The 19,409-nt window shown below is 48.3% G+C and overlaps 2 protein-coding genes and 1 pseudogene across 2 annotated transcripts in view; 2 read left to right on the top strand and 1 right to left on the bottom strand.

Moving 5' to 3' along the window:
* LOC141121752 (uncharacterized) overlaps window positions 1-19,409 on the top strand; it is a 617,570-nt gene that overhangs the window by 341,243 nt on the left and 256,918 nt on the right. The gene's annotated exons all lie outside the window — the stretch shown is intronic.
* LOC141121739 (uncharacterized) overlaps window positions 1-19,409 on the bottom strand; it is a 473,317-nt pseudogene that overhangs the window by 249,675 nt on the left and 204,233 nt on the right.
* LOC141121742 (uncharacterized) overlaps window positions 1-19,409 on the top strand; it is a 286,488-nt gene that overhangs the window by 227,811 nt on the left and 39,268 nt on the right. The gene's annotated exons all lie outside the window — the stretch shown is intronic.

Below are 19,409 nucleotides of genomic sequence, written 5' to 3'. Positions count from 1 at the left end.
GGAATACGGCTTCTCTCCTGTGTGAGATCTTATATGCACATGAAGATGGGATTTAGAAGGGAAACACTTCTCGCACTCAGTACAGGAAAATCTCTTATCTGTTGGAAGGACGGCACCGTTCCTCACAGTCTGAGGTTCCTCAGGATAAGAGGAATACGATGGTCCATCTACACTGTGTGGTGCCGGATGGACATTTGAGGTAGTCGGGTTTTCTCCTGGACTATACTGTGTGATGTCCTCATCTTCTACTTTACAGTCTGGAGACAAAGTGAGACAATCCTCTGAGGTTTTCTTCATCTCCCGTCCATCTACTAAAATAGAAATACAAGGATTATTACTAGACATGAGCAGATTGGTTACCCTAAACCAGGACTCCGCCCACATCAGGCAGCTTTGTCTCTGAGGATCTTACAATTCCCCCCTCAAAATAACTAGTAAATGGGTCCTCTGATCTTCTACCAGTTCATTTCTTTATTCATGGATCTTAGTCAGAGAGTGAGGAAACAACGAGAACTGTCTTTTATAGGAATGACAGTGATGAGGGGATTATAGGGCAAGTGTCCCCTCCTCCTCTATCACTCATTGCCATCTTCCCAACACAAGAAGTCCTGCACTTCCTTATTAAGATAAATATGATATGAGATCATTAAGACTAATGATAAATAAGAAAATACAAACAGTGCACAACCAACCCAACAAACCCACCAACAACAATATATACAGCAAGGGGCAGTACCAGAATCACAGAGGTCAGCCAGGCCAGGGTCATACATGGCAGGTCAGCAGGATAAGGGATATTCCAGAAGTGTAAACGTTAGCCAAGCCAAGGTCATACACAGGAAGATCAGTAAATGAGAGACAGGGAACCAACAGGACAGAAAGGGGATGGATCGGGCTGAAGGGTACAGGAACACAGAAGGGACCGGGTAAGGATAAGCTCGGGAACAAGGTCGGATACAGGCTCAGGATCGGTTAACAGGCAAACAAGGTCAGGGCTCAAGGAAAGAGATACCAAGGCAAGCATGTGAGGGCTTGCCAGGTATTTATGGGACTGACAATAATTGTCTTCACGTAACAGCTGAGCGCAGGGAGTGTTGTCTGCTCCATACTGCCAGGATTCATCCGCTGGTGGACGTCAGTACTGCGGCCAAAAGATGAAATAACACCAGCAGGGAAAGATTCCCCAGACAGTTCCAAACTGCCCGGAGACACCTGCTTGTGGACCCCAGTACTGCACGCCAAATGATATATCTTACCAGCGGACGGACCCTTTCCTGACAGCATCATTGGTTTATTGACTCCTCCCTCATTATCACTTTCTGTTTAAGGTTCCAAAGTTTGAGGAAGTTATCACATTATTATCAACATGTATAAGTCTGTGCTCCAATCAGATATAAAATGTCCAGCTGGTAGGAAATGGGTGCAAAAGAAGTAAGGCGTATGTAATGTACAACTTATTATATAGGATACAACAGTTAGGATTTTATTGTATCAGAATAATGTAATGCACAACATAGAGTATATTGTGCAGGGGTCAAGAGCATGTAATGTAAAATATACATTATATAGTGTAAGGCAGCCCTCAGATTTTCCACTCGCCTACTCGCATTTTGTGAGTGGAAAATGATGGCTGGCGAGCGTGGGCTGCTTAGGAGGAGGGGGGCGAGCACCACCGGCAGGCAGAGGTTGAACGAGAGCCGTTCTCCCAGCCAGGAGAAGAGGAGAGGAAGAGTCGAGCTGGCCGATCATCAGAGATTGGGGATTGCCCACTGTAACAGCTTTCATTTGAATTGCTGGGTTCCCGGCGCCGCTCACCGTCACATACAGCCCTGCCTCCACACCCAGCACCGCTTGCATCACACAGTCCCGCCTCCTTGGCCGGTGCATTGGGTAGGCAGAACATCGGTCCAATGCCAGGAGGCGGGACTGTGTGATGTGAGCAGTGAAGAGGTGGGGCTGTATGTGACGGTGAGCGGCTGTCAGACTTTCACGTACCTGGCCGATGAGCCCAATGGAGCAGAGGAAGGTCTCCCTTATGTGTCTGACTCGCGGCCCCTGGTAGTATGGACAGGAGGCATGGGAATGCATAGTGGTACGAGAGCATAGAGGGTAGTAGCAGAAGAGGCGGCTCTGGATCCAGGTGCGGAAGGGTCAGTGACCACCGGACAGCAGACAGGCAGGCAGGTATGCTGACAGAAGATGCTGAGCAGGAGCAGAGCAGGCAGGTCGGGTCACAGGCAGGATTGGCAACAGGCGGGCAGCGAAATACAGAGGAGCAGATGAGTTCAGAGTCAAGACAGGTCGAGGTCAGGTGCAGGCAGAAGACAAGGGTAATCTAAAGGGCATGCTGGGTGTTCAGGGGATCAAAGTACAACAGACAACAGGAGCAGGGACACAGGGAGCTGCAGATCAGACAGCACTGATCCAAAGTGCACTGTCAGTTTAAATAGACTAATTGTCAGCAAGCTCCGCACGCGTGCACCGATGCGCACACCAACGTGCACAGGAGCATGCACACCGGCGCGCACCAGAGTGTCCAGCACTTCTTTCATTGAGTGAACTTCTCTGTCAAACAGGAACGCGTGCACCAGAGCGTCCAGCACTGCATTCATTAAGGGAACTTCTCTGACAGCGGCACTGGGAACCCAGCTATTCAAATTAAAGCTGTTACAGCGGGAAATCCTAGCTCTCTGATGATCGGCCAGCTCTACTCTTCCTCAGCACAGGTGAGGCTATATTGATGGGTACAGATGAGACTGTACGGACGGGCACAGGTGAGACTGTATTGATGGGCACAGGTGAGGCTGTATTGATGGGCACAGGTGAGGCTGTATTGATGGGCACAGGTGAGGCTGTATTGATGGGCACAGGTGAGGCTGTACTGACGGGCACAGGTAAGACTGTACTGACGGGCACCGGTGAGACTGTACTGACGGGCACCGGTGAGGGTGTGCTGGGGGCACTGATAAAGTTGTTGTTAACCACTTAAGGATCGAGTCTCTTTCTGAGATTTGTTGTTTACAAGTTAAAAACATTTTTTTTTTGCTAGAAAATTACCAAACCCCCAAACACTATACTTTTTTTTCTAACACCCTAGAGAATAAAATTGCGGCCGTTGCAATACTTTTTGTCACACCGTATTTGCGCTGCGGTCTAATGCCGCGTACACACGAGCGGACTTTCCGGCAGACTTGGTCAGGTGTACCGGACTCCGTCAGACAATTCGATCGTGTGTGGGCTCCAGCTGACTTTTTTTCCCCAAAAGTCAGATGGACCTACAAATAAAATATGTTTCAAATCTGTCCGACGGACTCGAGTCCGGTCGAAAAGTCTGCTCGTCTGTATGCTAGTCCGACGGACAAAAACTGACACTAGGGCAGCTATTGGCTACTGGCTAAACATGTGCACACTGAAATATTTCGTTTCGGAATTTCGTTTTCGTCCGAAAAATACATTTATTTAGTTACTCCCGAAATTCCTTTTTATTCATTTCGTTTTTCGTTAAAAATTGCATTCATCCGAAAATCCAAATTAGGGTCGAATCTGTCATTGAAGGCTTATGGTGTCTGTCGAATGTTCAAAGAAGATTCGACGGAGCATCTAAACTGTATGACGCCGTATAGTTTACCTGCTCCGTCGAACCTTCTTAGAACTTTCAACAGACACCATAAGCCAAAGAACGTGTGTACTTAGTTCTAGCTATTTTACTGCTCCTCCTCTTTGGTTACAATCAGCCAATAACATTCATCATCATCATTATTTTTATTTATCTTTTCTCTAGGGTTGTCCCGATACCACTTTTTTAGGACCGAGTACAAGTACCGATACTTTTTTTCAAGTACTCGCCGATACCGATTACCGATACTTTTTTTTTAATGTCACGTGACAGTTTTTTTTGTTTTTGTTTTTTTTTAACAGTGCTTGCTTTTTTTTGGGGGGGGGGTGGGGGGGAGGGGGTGAACGTTGTATGTGTGTGTTATTTTTTTTTTTTTTACAATTTTTATTTTTTACAATAATATTTTTTTATTCCTTTTTTTTTTTTTTTTTAATCAGCCCTTTTGGGGGGCTTTGGTGAGATATCAGGGGTCTTAACAGACCTCTGATATCTCCCCCTTGAGACAGAGAAAGAGACAGAGGATAGAGATTCCCCAGTCCCTTTCTCTGCAGCCTCAGCTGCACTGAGAATGAATGGAGAGAAGACAAGCGGCTTCTCTCCATTCATAAACTGACACATCGTAATCACAGGAGATTACAATGTTTCAGTTATGTGAATGGACAGAGTCAGCTGACTCTATCCATACACAAAGGAAGGAGGGGGAGGGCGGAGGAACGGAGGGGGAGAACGGAGGGGACAGATAAGGAGAGAGGAACGGAGGGGGAGAACGGAGGGGGACAGATAAGGAGAGCAGAACGGATGGGACAGATAAGGAGAGCAGAACGGAGGGGACAGCTGAGAGGCACAGAGGAACGGAGGGGGCACGGAGGAGGATGCAGTGACATACAGCGGTGACCAATCACCGCTGTATGTCACTAAAGCAGCTGAAAGCCGGCGGGGGGAGAAGCTTGTATCTCCCCCACGCGCCGATCACAGCTGACTTCCAGGTATCGGGGGAAGCATCGGGAGCATTTGCCCGAGTACAAGTACTTGGGCAAATGCTCGGTATCGGTGCCGATACCGATACTAGTATCGGTATCGGGACAACCCTACTTTTCTCCCCTACGTCGAATCTTTTCTCTCTATGTAGAATAATCTTGGATTAATAGAGCTAAGCTTAGGCACATTCGACCACAGGTTTGATGGACACAGATTGTTATTGTCATCATCATGTCGAATCTCCTATCTATATCGAACTGTTGTAGCAACGAAAACGAAAATAAAGCATTTGTTTATGTTGGATCTTTCGTTTTTCGGATTCTGCACTATCGTTATCGTTTGTTCAAACGATAACGAAAATACCCGAAATTCGGATGAAAATGCATTCGGATGAAAACAAATTCACACGTCTACTACTGGCTATCAACTTCCTTATTTTAGTCCGGTGTACGTCATCACGTACAAATCCATCAGACTTTGGTGTGATCGTGTGTAGGCAAGTCCGTTCATTTGAAAGTCTGGCGGACCTACGCTGCAAAGTCCATCGGAAAGACTGTCGGACCTAATCCGTCAAAAAGTCCGCCCGTGTGTACGCAGCATTATGCGTTCACTTCTGCATGTGCGCTCGGCAGGACGGGGCGCATTTAAAAAAATTTTATTTTTTTTTCTTATTTATTTTACCATTTATTTTTTATTTTTACACTGTTCTTTTAAAAAAAAAAAAATGTGTCACTTTTATTCCTATTACAAGGAATGTAAACATACCTTGTAATAGAAAAAAGCATGACAGGACCTCTAAAATATGAGATCTGGGGTCAAAAAGACTTCACATCTCATATTTACACTAAACGCAAGAGCTAAAACCTTTAAGAGCTATGGGCGGAAGTGACGTTTTAACGCCACTTGCGCCCTGCAATTGTATGGAGAGGGGTGGGGTCCATCTTCCCCTCACTCGTCTCCATACCACACATGGAAGAGGACCCGACTGCCTCTGCTGCTGATGGCTCCAGTAAGCGGCAGAGGGCACCGGAAATTGGCGGAAGGGGAGGGCAATGGAGAGCGGCGGGAGGGGAGGGCGATGGAGAGCGGCGGGAGAGGGCCCCCTCAGGGGAGGCCGATAAAAGTGATCTTGCAGCGAATCCATCTGAGGGAACACTATTATCGAAAACCAGACCGCCCGCTGAAGAAGATACCGGGGTTATGGCAGCTAGCTGCTATCACAAAGATATCCCTCTTCAAACAGCCGACATATATTGGCATTAGAGGTGTTGAAAATGATCGCCGCATCACAATTCTGCCCTTCCCGATTCGGCATCAATGCGGTAGCCAGCGTAATCAATTATGCATGACGTAATTCCGGCTCCTCCCCCTACACAGCAGTGTCCTTGCACTGATCGGCTGTCTGAGCCTGGGCCCGTTCCCCCGGCAATGGATGATGTAGCCTCAGCATGCTGCCCCCTCCTCAGGATTTGTACCTGTGGACAGTGACCCCTCTCATTTCCCCGATGGGCGGGCGCAGAGCTGTGGGACAGATAACTAGCTGTCATCACATCCGTGGGATAAGGGCAGTGGCGTAACAATCAGGGTTGCCGAAGTCGCACTTGTGACTGGGCCCTGGAGATCCTGCACTGTGGGGGGGCCCATGCAGTGACGTCCGTAGGACAGGAGAATCAGTGTGTACATTTAGGGGCTGGTGGCTGCAGCTGAGTGGAGTGTCTCTGACACTCGTCTCACACAGCCCAGCGAAGTTCACTCCCCCTCCTAGCAACGGACGGGAGATCAACAATGCATACAACTGCCCCTCCCCCTCTTGCCCCCGTTCTCCCTGTGTCTGCCCGGTCTGCCCACTCTCCTATCCCGACGTACAGCTGTTAAGGAGAGAGAGGAAGGGGGGGGTGTGCGGGAGATATGAAGAACAGTCAGCAGCTCCACATTCCAAGCTGTGTGAACTTCCAGCCTCGGCCCTCCAGTGAGTGAGCTCTGCATTGTTCATTACACATTCATCACTGAATTGTCCCTTTCTCTCCCCTATCTGTCTCCCTCCCCCGCTCTGTTCTTCTAAGATCCAGTTAGCACTAAGCCACTTATGCAGCCCATATATTGATCGCTTTTTTTCGTTTGGTCATTACAATCCAATTCCCCCATCTACACATTCCAGGTGGATGGGGGAATCCTCCGACAGTGGGCGAACAACCAGGGTTGCTGTCCTGGCACCGCTATTGACAGTGCTGGTCTCTGTCTCCATGGCAGCAGCAGCGCATTAGAACCTAGTTCTGGCTACTTGGCACATCATGTCTGCAGTCTCTGATCATCTCCTGTATCATGTCTGCAGTCTCTGACCATCTCCTGTATCATGTCTGCAGTCTCTGACCATCTCCTGTATCATGTCTGCAGTCTCTGACCATCTCCTGTATCATGTCTGCAGTCTCTGACCATCTCCTGTATCATGTCTGCAGTCTCTGACCATCTCCTGTATCATGTCTACAGTCTCTGACCATCTCCTGTATCATGTCTGCAGTCTCTGATCATCTCCTGTATCATGTCCGTAGTCTCTGACCATCTCCTGTATCATGTCCGCAGTCTCTGACCATCTCCTGTATCATGTCCGCAGTCTCTGACAATCTCCTGTATTATGTCCGCAGTCTCTGACCATCTCCTGTATCATGTCCGCAGTCTCTGACCATCTCCTGTATCATGTCCGTAGTCTCTGACCTTCTCCTGTATCATGTCCGCAGTCTCTGACCATCTCCTGTATCATGTCTGCAGTCTCTGACCATCTCCTGTAGTATGTCTGCAGTCTCTGACCATCTCCTGTATCATGTCTGCAGTCTCTGATCATCTCCTGTATCATGTCTGCAGTCTCTGATCATCTCCTGTATCATGTCTGCAGTCTCTGATCAGCTCCTGTATCATGTCTGCAGTCTCTGACCATCTCCTGTATCATGTCTGCAGTCTCTGACCATCTCCTGTATCATGTCTGCAGTCTCTGACCATCTCCTGTATCATGTCCGTAGTCTCTGACCATCTCCTGTATCATGTCCGCAGTCTCTGACCATCTCCTGTATCATGTCTGCAGTCTCTGACCATCTCCTGTAGTATGTCTGCAGTCTCTGACCATCTCCTGTATTATGTCTGCAGTCTCTGACCATCTCCTCTAGTATTTTTTTGGGGGGGAGCCTGGAACTCCTCTAAGTTGTTGTCTGCTGTGTTTTGACTTTGCTGCATGCAGGGAATGTTGTCTTTTTTTCTTTTTTAAGAACATATAAAATAAGAAAATGAAGTTCTCCTGATTACTTGAATTTTTTTTATGAAAACCGCACGCAGTAATCATGATGCATCACGGAATCGAATCGTTGACATGATAATTGTAATCGAATCGAAAGGCTAGTGAAGATGCGCACCTCTAATCGGCGTGCGGCGGTTCAGAAGTGGTTAATATTTATTTTTGTAACTAAATTCTGCATAAAACATTTAAGTATTATTTCATAAGATAATTTATGAGGGTGTGTTTAGGGGCGGAGACTGGTTGGGTTGGGTGGAGCAACTGGTGGCGAGTAACCCTTAAGGCCTGGCTAGTAGCTCAGGACATGAAATTTTGAGCCCTGGTGTAAGGGTCAGGGCTCATAATATTGGTATTCAGTAATCAGTGGAAGATTAAATGTTTACATGAGACAAGTTGCAGAGGTCCCACACCACTGCCTCCCATCTCCTGAGACTGCACTCAGTGACTTGGGTCTGAGACTATACAGACATATCCCTCCACCCGGCACAGCCAGCAGATAACAGAGCAAGTAATCCTGGGAGAATTGTTGTCAGACATCTTGCCATACCCGGGTGTGGGGCAGAAGACCCAAAATACATACCCCAGGTGCCTAGGTCTAGTAACATCTATGGTGAAAATTAACATTTTACTGCCAGCTGACCCCAGAATCTCCATAAATCCAGTCTAGCTACATAAATTGTGTCTGCAGCACAGAGAAGGAAGATTATCCAAGAGAAATACAAGAATACAGGATGGGGAACACAGCTCAGGAAAGTGACCAGGGGATTACAGGCTGATATCACCCAGTCCCCGCCCTACTCTGGACCAATCAGTGAGCAGTATGGGTGGAGGGATGTATTTAGTATTAATGACCCACCTGTGCTGATCTCTGTAGGAGTGTCCTCCTCTATAAATGTCCCCGTTATTCCATCCTCCTCCATAGACTGCTGATCATCCCTCACATACCTCTCTTCTTCTTCTGATTTAACCTCAAATTCTATATCTATTGGATCTCCACTCTAAATCAAGAAAATGAGAGAGAATATCATCTGTAAGATATAAGATTTATTATTGTGACATCACATAGAAAATCCACACATCTCTATAAGTGTGTATGATAAGCTCTGTCCCACCAACCTTGTAACAGTGAGGGATGGTGTGATCTTCCTGTATGGAATCCCGGGAATACAGAGGATGGGGACATCTCTCTGGTGGGTTCCTGGTATTAGGTGGCTCCATCATATCCTTGTGTCCTTCTGAAAACTCCTCCATCACTCCATACTCCTCATCTTCCTCTTTATACTCTTCTTTAACATCAATATTATCATTCCCGAGATTTCCACTCTGAATATATAATAAAACATTCATTGTAAGAAACATGTTGTGTATATATCAGAACTACCAATAATTGTCAATCATCTACCTGATGATGGTGAGGGATGGTGTACAGATCTTTGTGTTCTTTTAGGAACTCTGACTCCTCCATCACCCCATCCTCATCATCCTCTTCTTTTATCTCTTCTTTAATCTCAACTTTAGAATCTCTCAGGTTTCCACTCTGAATATAGAATAAAAATCACATCAAAGATAACAATGCAGATAATGTACAGATCCTAATGATACTATCAGTGATTGTTCCTCATCTACCTGATGATGGTGAGGGATGGTGTGATCTTCCTGTGTGGAATCCCGGGAATACAGAGGACGGGGACATCTCTCTGGGGGGTTCCCATTACTGGATCCATCTGTAGGAAACACACACACTGACTGAATACATTGTTTCTGTGTGTTTATCAGATGATGGGGGATCTAGGTGGACCCTCCGTACTGCTCTCTCCTTTACAATAAAGTCTCCTCTTACCCGGTGATGTGAGGGGCGGCTGATTGTCCATCATGACGTCCTTGTAGAGATCCTTGTGTCCTTCTAAATACTCCCACTCCTCCATGGAGAAATGGACAGTGACATCCTGACACCTTATAGGAACCTGACACACACAATGATACAGTCACCATCCAGACACATCCCTTGTCTGTTACTGGATAATGTCCCAGAATTCCCAGCACCGCTCACCTCTCCTGTCAGAAGCTCCATCATCTTCTTGGTGACTTCTAGAATCTTCTGCATGTTGTGTCTCTCAGGTTTTAGGGAGTCACATGGAGGCACTGTGATGGTCATATGATCACCTGACTTCACAAGAGGAAATCTCTGTATTGAGGAACCCAATAGGAATATTATGTTAGAGTCCCAGAATCCTCCTCACCTCTCCGGTCAGGTCTGTGTTTTATTAATAGAAATAAGAGTGATGTCATGTGACCTCCCAGAATCCTCCTCACCTCTCCGGTCAGGTCTGTGTTTTATTAATAGAGATAAGAGTGATGTCATGTGACCTCCCAGAATCCTCCTCACCTCTCCGGTCAGCAGGTAGATGATCTCTATGGTGAAGTTTAGTATCTTCTCAGTCATGTGACTCCGGTCCTCCTCCATCCTCATTGGTGCCGTCATTTGATCTATACAGGTCTCCTTGTAGACGGATAACTTTGGGAAATAAAAGTAAGAATTATTTGGATGGTATTGTCACACAATAATAGGATGTGGATGTGAGGGGGGTAATAGGAGGGTTGCTGTATATTTAATAACTACTCCCCCCATGGGAACAGATTTAGTCTGGACTGTTTGCTACATTTTTGAGGTCCGGGACCCTCTTGGCCTGCTGGATCAGATATTCCCTTTTCTCTGTTGGGTTTGTTTAGTTTCTGAACTGGATTTGATTGGTTTTAGATCTGCAGACAAGGAATGATAAATACGATCCTTCCTTTGACTTGTTTGCTCTGAGGCAGTGATGTGAGGACAATGTCGGGTCATCATGATGTCCAGGAAGGGGAACTTGCTGACTTTTGGTCGGAGTTGTCGGCTAATCAGGATAATTGCCAGAACTCCAGCTACAAGGCTCCAATCTCCGGCAGCCTGCTGACTGATCAGAGTGATGTCACTGTCACTCTCTGCAGTCAGAGAAGGGATTGGATTGGATAGCAGGAGGATGCTGCTGGTGGAGTACAGAACTGTGGGGGGAGGAGTCTGTTTTGTTCTCTCCACTAGCAACTCATCTGCCATCTATGCTGATTATCAAGATTATAACATGTAAGTGTACTATTTGTTTTTATGGAATAAATGACTTCATCATTCTAATGAGGATCTCGCGCTGTCATTTCTTTGTTGTTTGAGCTCCTTGGATCCTTCCAGATCTTTATCTGGCAAGCTGCAGGACCCTTGTATGTTGGAATGAACATTTGTCCTCATCGTGCTGTTACCATAGACTGCTGTCTGTTGGGCTGGACCTTGTAGTGCACATTACTGGTGTGTGTTTTTTATTTCAGTGCTGGTAGGAGGACAGCAGGGGGGAGGGGTTTGTTCTCTTGGTCTATTTTGTATTCTGCAACATATTTCTAGAACGGTGAAATGGTGAGGTGAAGGCTTCCTTCACTTGCTGGCAGACGGTCTTTAAAAGAGAAGTATGATTTTTTTCTTTCAGATTCATACTTACCTAGGTGGATGCAGCATCGGTCCCCCGACGCCTCTTCACTGAGAACCGAGCGATCTAACATCTGCAATGGCTCGGTTCTCACAGCTCTGCTCCCCCGCGCTCACTGGAGCTGTGGAAGGGCGTGGAGTGCCTGTCTCAGTCTCTCAGTGACTCGCTGAGATCGCCATCAGTCCAGGGACCTGGAAGATCCAGACTTCATTGTCTTGCTGAAACGGTGCCTGGACTGATTCCAGTGATGTCACCAGAGAGCAGTCCCTGATGTACCCTGATGTGCCCTGTACCCTCGGCCCTACCATGTCCCATACCCTGTGCCCAGTACCCTGATGTGCCCTGTACCCTGTGCCCTGCCATGTCCAGTACCCTGATGTGCCCCATACCCTGTGCCCAGTACCCTGATGTGCCCAGTACCCTGCCATGTCCAGTACCCTAATGTGCCCCATACCCTGTGCCCAGTACCCTGATGTGCTCTGCTGTGCCCAGTGCCACATACTCTGTGCCCATACCCTGATGTGCTCTGCTGTGACCCATACCCTGATGTGACCAATACCCTGCACCCTGCTGTTCCCCATACCCTGTGCCCAAACCCTGATGTGCCTTGCTGTGCCCCATTCCCCAATGTGCCCCATACCCTGCGCCCTGCTGTGCCCCATACCCGGTGCCCTGTTCCCATGCCCTGCTGTGCCCCACACCCTGTGCCCTGTATCCTGATGTGCCTAGTACCCTGCTGTGCCCTGTACCATGCACCCTACTGTGCCCTGTATCATGTACCCTTATGTGCCCTGTACCCTGCTGTACCATGTACCCTGCTGTGTGCCCTGTACCACGCTGTGTGCCCTGTACCCTGCTGTGCGCTCCATGCCCTGCTGTGTGCCTTCTGATAAGCCTTGCTGTGTACCCCATGTTATGCCGCTTGCCCCATGGTGTGCCCCATGCCCAGCCGTGAGCCCCTTAAAGTGCCCCATGTTCTGCTGTGAGCCCCATGATGTACTTCATGTTTTGCTGTGCGCCCTGTAATTTGTCCCCTGCCCTGCTGTGTGTCCTTTGCCCTGCTGTGAGACCCATAATGTGCCCCATGTTCTGCCGTGTGCCCCATGATGTGCCCAAGGTTCTGCTGTGTGCCCCATGATGTGCCCAATGTTCTGCTGTGTGCCCCATGATGTGCCCCATGTTCTGCTGTGTACCCCATGATGTACCCAATGTTCTGCTGTGTGCCCCATGATGTGCCCCATGTTCTGCTGTGTGCCCCATGATGTGCCCAAGGTTTTGCTGTGTACCCCATGATGTGCCCAATGTTCTGTTGTGTGCCCCATGATGTGTCCCATGTTCTGCTGTGTACCCCATGATGTACCCAATGTTCTGCTGTGTGCCCCATGATGTGCCCAGTGTTCTGCTGTGTGCCCCATGATGTGCCCAAGGTTCTGCTGTGTGCCCCATGATGTGCCCAAGGTGCTGCTGTGTGCCCCATGATGTGCCCAAGGTTCTGCTGTGTGCCCCATGATGTGCCCAAGGTTCTGCTGTGTGCCCCATGATGTGCCCAATGTTCTGCTGTGTGCCCCATGATGTTCCCCATGTTCTGCTGTGTGCCCCATGATGTGCCCAAGGTGCTGCTGTGTGCCCCATGATGTGCCCAAGGTTCTGCTGTGTGCCCCATGATGTGCCCAAGGTTCTGCTGTGTGCCCCATGATGTGCCCCATGTTCTGCTGTGTGCCCCATGATGTGCCCCATGTTCTGCTGTGTGCCCTATGATGTGCCCAATGTGCTGCTGTGTGCCCCATGTTCTGTGTGCCCCATGATGTGCCCAATGTTCTGCTGTGTGCTCCATGATGTGCCCAATGTTCTGCTGTGTACCCCATGATATGCCCCCCAATGTTCTGCTGTGTGCCCCATGATGTTCCCCATGTTCTGCTGTGTGCCCCATGATGTTCCCCATGTTCTGCTGTGTGCCCCATGATGTGCCCAAGGTGCTGCTGTGTGCCCCATGATGTGCCCAAGGTTCTGCTGTGTGCCCCATGATGTGCCCAAGGTTCTGCTGTGTGCCCCATGATGTTCCCCATGTTCTGCTGTGTGCCCCATGATGTGCCCCATGTTCTGCTGTGTGCCCTATGATGTGCCCAATGTGCTGCTGTGTGCCCCATGTTCTGTGTGCCCCATGATGTGCCCAATGTTCTGCTGTGTGCTCCATGATGTGCCCAATGTTCTGCTGTGTACCCCATGATATGCCCCCCAATGTTCTGCTGTGTGTGCCCAATGTTCTGTTGTGTGCCCCCATAATGTGCCCTTCTGCCCCCCCCCCCCCCTCCGTATTGTCTCCTGACCTCCTGTGCTCTACCCTGCTGTCCCCTGTAAATTGCTTATCTCAAGTTAAACCCAGAACTGAGCGTCTGTGGGAAAAAAAAGTAAAAGTTTCACATAAAATAGGTAAGCGCTAAGATTTGTTTGTATTATTTAAAGGGGTTGTAATCCTATGCATTAGTGTGAAAAAACTTCTGTCACTCAGCAGCCCCCCATTTTACTCACCTGAGCCAGTTCGTCCCCACGCCGGAGACGCGCTCTACCTCTCTGGACGGGGGTTCTCGGCTCTTGACTGGATAGATTGATAGCAGCCCAGCCATTGACATGGGGGGCGAGGCTGAGTCTGGAATTCTGTGTCTATGGACGCAAATGCTGGAAAAGGGAGCGTGCCCACAAGGTAACCCCCAGGGAGAGCACTTTTCCTAGGTGGTTTCCCAATGCCGGGAGGAGCCGCGAACGCCGTTGGGGGACCCCAGAAGAGGATGTTTATTCAAAAACGAACTGCACAGTGGAGGTAAGTATATGTTTGTTATTTTATTTTATTTTTTTTAAAACAAGGGTTTACAACTCCCTTTAATGCTATATTTTTAAATGTTTTTATATGACAGCTCGCTGATCATGCCAATGTTCCGTGAGCTGTAGATCTGAACACTACAGGTTACAGCACACCTAAATTGTTAGCCCCACTCCTGAACTCCCAATGATTGCCTTACCCATACCCCAGTTCATTTTTAGTATTTTTCCCATTATGGGTGTGAGTGGGGCCTCATGTCCAAGTTTTGCCTAAGGCCTCTCAAAGCCTAGAGCTGCCTCTGCCCTTTGTAGGCCATGTATGGTCAGGATGGTCATTGTCTTGTCTATTTATTGTCAGTGCTGTTTGTTTAGAGGAACATATTACTAGAATTTATCTCCAAAATGAAGAGAATGTTTCGGCCCCATAAGTGGTGAAATGTTCTGCCCCTGAAGGGGTTAATCTAGGTTTCCACACTATATATGTGTGTATCATCATCTGCTGGAGATAAAAGACATCACAGTGACTATGGAGGAAGAGGACGGACATGACGGGGGGTTACTGGGTGTAAATAGAAAATAAGATCTTATTACCTCGTCTGCTGCCACTTCCAGCAATGTCTTCTCTCTACTTCCTCCCGACTCACCTCTAACCCGGAGCTTCCTGTGTGTACCTGACAACACTTCCTGTTTTCCATAGAGACTTCCTGTCTGGGTAGAAGTAAGATCACCATCTTGTGGAGTTCAGAGGAATTGCAGCCCCAAGAAACGTCTCATAATAACCATTCCTGTATAACAGGGCAAAGGTAAAAACAGGACTAGGCACTTAGCGAGAATTGAATTGAATTCCCTAGATTGACTGATGCCCAACGTGAACTCTTAGAAGCTCCCATTACTAAGGAGGATATCTCTGAGGCTATCTCCTGTCTGGCTACATCTAAGGCCCCAGGATCAGATGGCTTACCACTTGAATTTTATGCCACCTACTCTGAAATTTTAACCCCTAAACTTCATGATCTATACAAATCCATATTTGATACGGGAATCCTACCCCCCTCTATGAGAGAAGCCCAAATTGTGGTAATCCCTAAGCCTGGTAAGGACCCCAAATACCCAGAATCATATAGACCCCTTTCCTTACTACAGGTCGACATTAATACTTGCCAAGATTCTAGCCACCCGCCTTAACCAGGTCATTCTTTCCCTGATCCACCCTGATCAGACAGGCTTTTTGCCAGGGAAGAACACTGCTATGAATATTCACCGTCTATTTATGAACATCCAGGGGTCCCATGATGAAGTCATCTCGAGGGTCGTGGTGGCTCTAGACACCGCCAAGGCCTTCGATTCCATGGAGTGGAACTACCTATGGGAGTGCCTTTCGAGATTTGGACTTGGCCCCAACTTTATTCTCTGGGTTCAGCTCCTGTATCAATCCCCGAAGGCCAAGGTGTTTGTAAATGGTTGGCTCTCCGATCAATTCCCTCTGGAGAGAGGGACCCGACAAGGCTGCCCCCTTTTCCCCATGCTGTACACATTGGCTGTGGAGCCGTTGGCCATCATGGTTCATGCGGACACCAATATTCAAGGCCTCAAGATAGGGAATCTGGAAGAAAAGATTGGGATGTACGCAGATGATACGCTCCTCTACTTGGCCGACTCGGGTCCCTCCCTTGTTGCAGCCCTCCACTCCATAGAGCATATTGGTAGCCACTCGGGCCTAAGCATAAATTGGTCTAAGTCCTACATCCTTCCGATTGACCATTTCCCTCCCTCACTCACATCCCCCCCTGACTCTCCCCAGGGTCTCTGTAATTAAGTACCTCGGCGTGCAAGTTACTAGATCACTTACAGACTACATACTCTTGAATAGGGATGAGCCGAACACCCCCCTGTTCGGTTCGCACCAGAACATGCGAACAGGAAAAAAGTTCGTTCGAACACGCGAACACCGTTAAAGTCTATGGGACACGAACATGAATAATCAAAAGTGCTAATTTTAAAGGCTAATATGCAAGTTATTGTCATAAAAAGTGTTTGGGGACCTGGGTCCTGCCCCAGGGGACATGGATCAATGCAAAAAAAAGTTTTAAAAACGGCCGTTTTTTCAGGAGCAGTGATTTTAATAATGCTTAAAGTCAAACAATAAAAGTGTAATATCCCTTTAAATTTTGTACCTGGGTGGTGTCTATAGTATGCCTGTAAAGGGGCGCATGTTTCCTGTGTTTAGAACAGTCTGACAGCAAAATGACATTTTGAAGGAAAAAACTCATTTAAAACTACCCGCATTGCCGACAATACACATAGAAGTTCATTGATAAAAACGGCATGGGAATTCCCCAAAGGGGAACCCCGAACCAAAATTAAAAAAAAAAATGACGTGGGAGTCCCCCTAAATTCCATATCAGGCCCTTCAGGTCTGGTATGGATTTTAAGGGGAACCCCGTGCCAAAAAAAAAAAAAAAAAAAACGGCGTGGGGTCCCCCCAAAAATCCATACCAGACCCTTATCCGAGCACGCAACCTGGCAGGCCGCAGGAAAAGAGGGGGGGACGAGAGTGCGGCCCCCCCCCCTCCTGAACCGTACCAGGCCACATGCCCTCAACATTGGGAGGGTGCTTTGGGGTAGCCCCCCAAAACACCTTGTCCCCATGTTGATGAGGACAAGGGCCTCATCCCCACAACCCTGGCCGGTGATTGTGGGGGTCTGCGGGCGGGGGGCTTATCGGAATCTGGAAGCCCCCTTTAACAAGGGGACCCCCAGATCCCGGCCCCCCCCCTGTGTGAAATGGTAAGGGGGTACAAAAGTACCCCTACCATTTCACTAAAAAACTGTTAAAAATGACAAGAGACAGTTTTTGACAATTCCTTTATTTAAATACTTCTTCTTTCTTCCTTCATCTTCTGGTTCTTCTGGCTCTTCTGGTTCTTCCTCCGGCGTTCTCGTCCAGCATCTCCTCCGCGGCGTCTTCTATCTTCTTCTCCTCGGGCCGCTCCGCACCCATGGCATGGGGGGAGGCTCCCGCTCTTCTCTTCTTCTTCATCTTCTTCTCTTCTTCTTTTCTTCTCTTCTTCATTTTCTTCTCCGGGCCGCTCCTCACACATGCTAGCATGGCGGGAGGCTCCCACTGTGTGACGGCGCTCCTCGTCTGACAGTTCTTAAATAATGGGGGGCGGGGCCACCCGGTGACCCCGCCCCCCTCTGACGCACGGTGACTTGATGGGACTTCCCTGTGACGTCACGGGGAATGCCACAGGGAAGTCCCGTCATGTCCAGTGCATCAGAGGGGGGCGGGGTCACCGGGTGGCCCCGCCCCCCGTTATTTAAGAACTGTCAGACGAGGAGCGCCGTCACACAGCGGGAGCCTCCCGCCATGCTAGCATGTGTGAGGAGCGGCCCGGAGAAGAAAATGAAGAAGAGAAGAAAAGAAGAAGAGAAGAAGATGAAGAAGAAGAGAAGAGCGGGAGCCTCCCCCCATGCCATGGGTGCGGAGCGGCCCGAGGAGAAGAAGATAGAAGACGCCGCGGAGGAGATGCTGGACAAGAACGCCGGAGGAAGAACCAGAAGAGCCAGAAGAACCAGGAGATGAAGGAAGACAGAAGAAAGAAGAAGTATTTAAATAAAGGAATTGTCAAAAACTGTCTCTCGTCATTTTTAACATTTTTGACAGTTTTTTAGTGAAATGGTAGGGGTCCTTTTGTACCCCCTTACCATTTCACACAGGGGGGGGCCGGGATCTGGGGGTCCCCTTGTTAAAGGGGGCTTCCAGATTCCGATAAGCCCCCCGCCCGCAGACCCCCACAACCACCGGCCAGGGTTGTGGGGATAAGGCCCTTGTCCTCATCAACATGGGGACAAGGTGTTTTGGGGGGCTACCCCAAAGCACCCTCCCAATGTTGAGGGCATGTGGCCTGGTACGGTTCAGGAGGGGGGGGGCCGCACTCTCGTCTCCCCCTCTTTTCCTGCGGCCTGCCAGGTTGCGTGCTCGGATAAGGGTCTGGTATGGATTTTTGGGGGGACCCCACGCCGTTTTTTTTTTTGGCGCGGGGTTCCCCTTAAAATCCATACCAGACCTGAAGGGTCTGGTATGGAATTTAGGGGGAACCCCACGTCATTTTTTTTTTAAATTTTGGCCGGGGTTCCCCTTAATATCCATACCAGACCTGAAGGGCCTGGTATGGAATTTAGGGGGACTCTCACGTCATTTTTTTTTTTTTAATTTTGGTTCGGGGTTCCCCTTTGGGGAATTCCCATGCCGTTTTTATCAATGAACTTCTATGTGTATTGTCGGCAATGCAATAGCCGCGGGTAGTTTTAAATGAGTTTTTTCCTTCAAAATGTCATTTTGCTGTCAGACTGTTCTAAACACAGGAAACATGCGCCCCTTTACAGGCATACTATAGACACCCCCCAGGTACGAAATTTAAAGAGATATTACACTTTTATTGTTTGACTTTAAGCATTATTAAAATCACTGCTCCTGAAAAAACGGCCGTTTTTAAAACTTTTTTTTGCATTGATCCATGTCCCCTGGGGCAGGACCTGGGTCCCCAAACACTTTTTATGACAATAACTTGCATATTAGCCTTTAAAATTAGCACTTTTGATTTCTCCCATAGACTTTTAAAGGGTGTTCCACGGCATTCGATTTTGCCGCGAACACCCCAAATTGTTCGCTGTTCGGCGAACTTGCGAACAGCCAATGTTCGAGTCGAACATGAGTTCGACTCGAACTCGAAGCTCATCCCTACTCTTGAACATTGAACCCCTGTACACCCTGATCAAGACTAAGACACAAAATTGGGCTCGACTACCCCTGGGTGTCATGGGACGCATCAGTCTAGTCAAAATGATACTTCTCCCACAGATACTCTATTTGGTGTGGCATGCTCCCCTGTATATACCACAAAATTTTTTCAAAACATATGAATCTATTCTTAATTTGTTCATATGGGGACCCAGCAGACTAAATTATCTTGGAAAATACTTAAGAACCCAGTGACATTGGGAGGAGTTGCTCTTCCAGACTTTCAGGACTATTATCTTGCCTCCCAACTGTCCCACTTCTATCATTTTGACAAGAACGAGATACCAGCTACTACTCTGTGAACACCCTGATAACCCAGCTCATACCCCAATTCAATCAGTCCTAAGGGCCCCATTGACAGGACATACCCCCCAACATAAAGCAGGCATGTTGACACATCAC

The sequence above is a fragment of the Aquarana catesbeiana genome, unplaced genomic scaffold (assembly GCF_042186555.1).
Source record: "Aquarana catesbeiana isolate 2022-GZ unplaced genomic scaffold, ASM4218655v1 unanchor229, whole genome shotgun sequence".
Lineage (NCBI taxonomy): Eukaryota > Metazoa > Chordata > Amphibia > Anura > Ranidae > Aquarana > Aquarana catesbeiana.
This window is presented reverse-complemented; position numbering and strand designations above follow the sequence as displayed.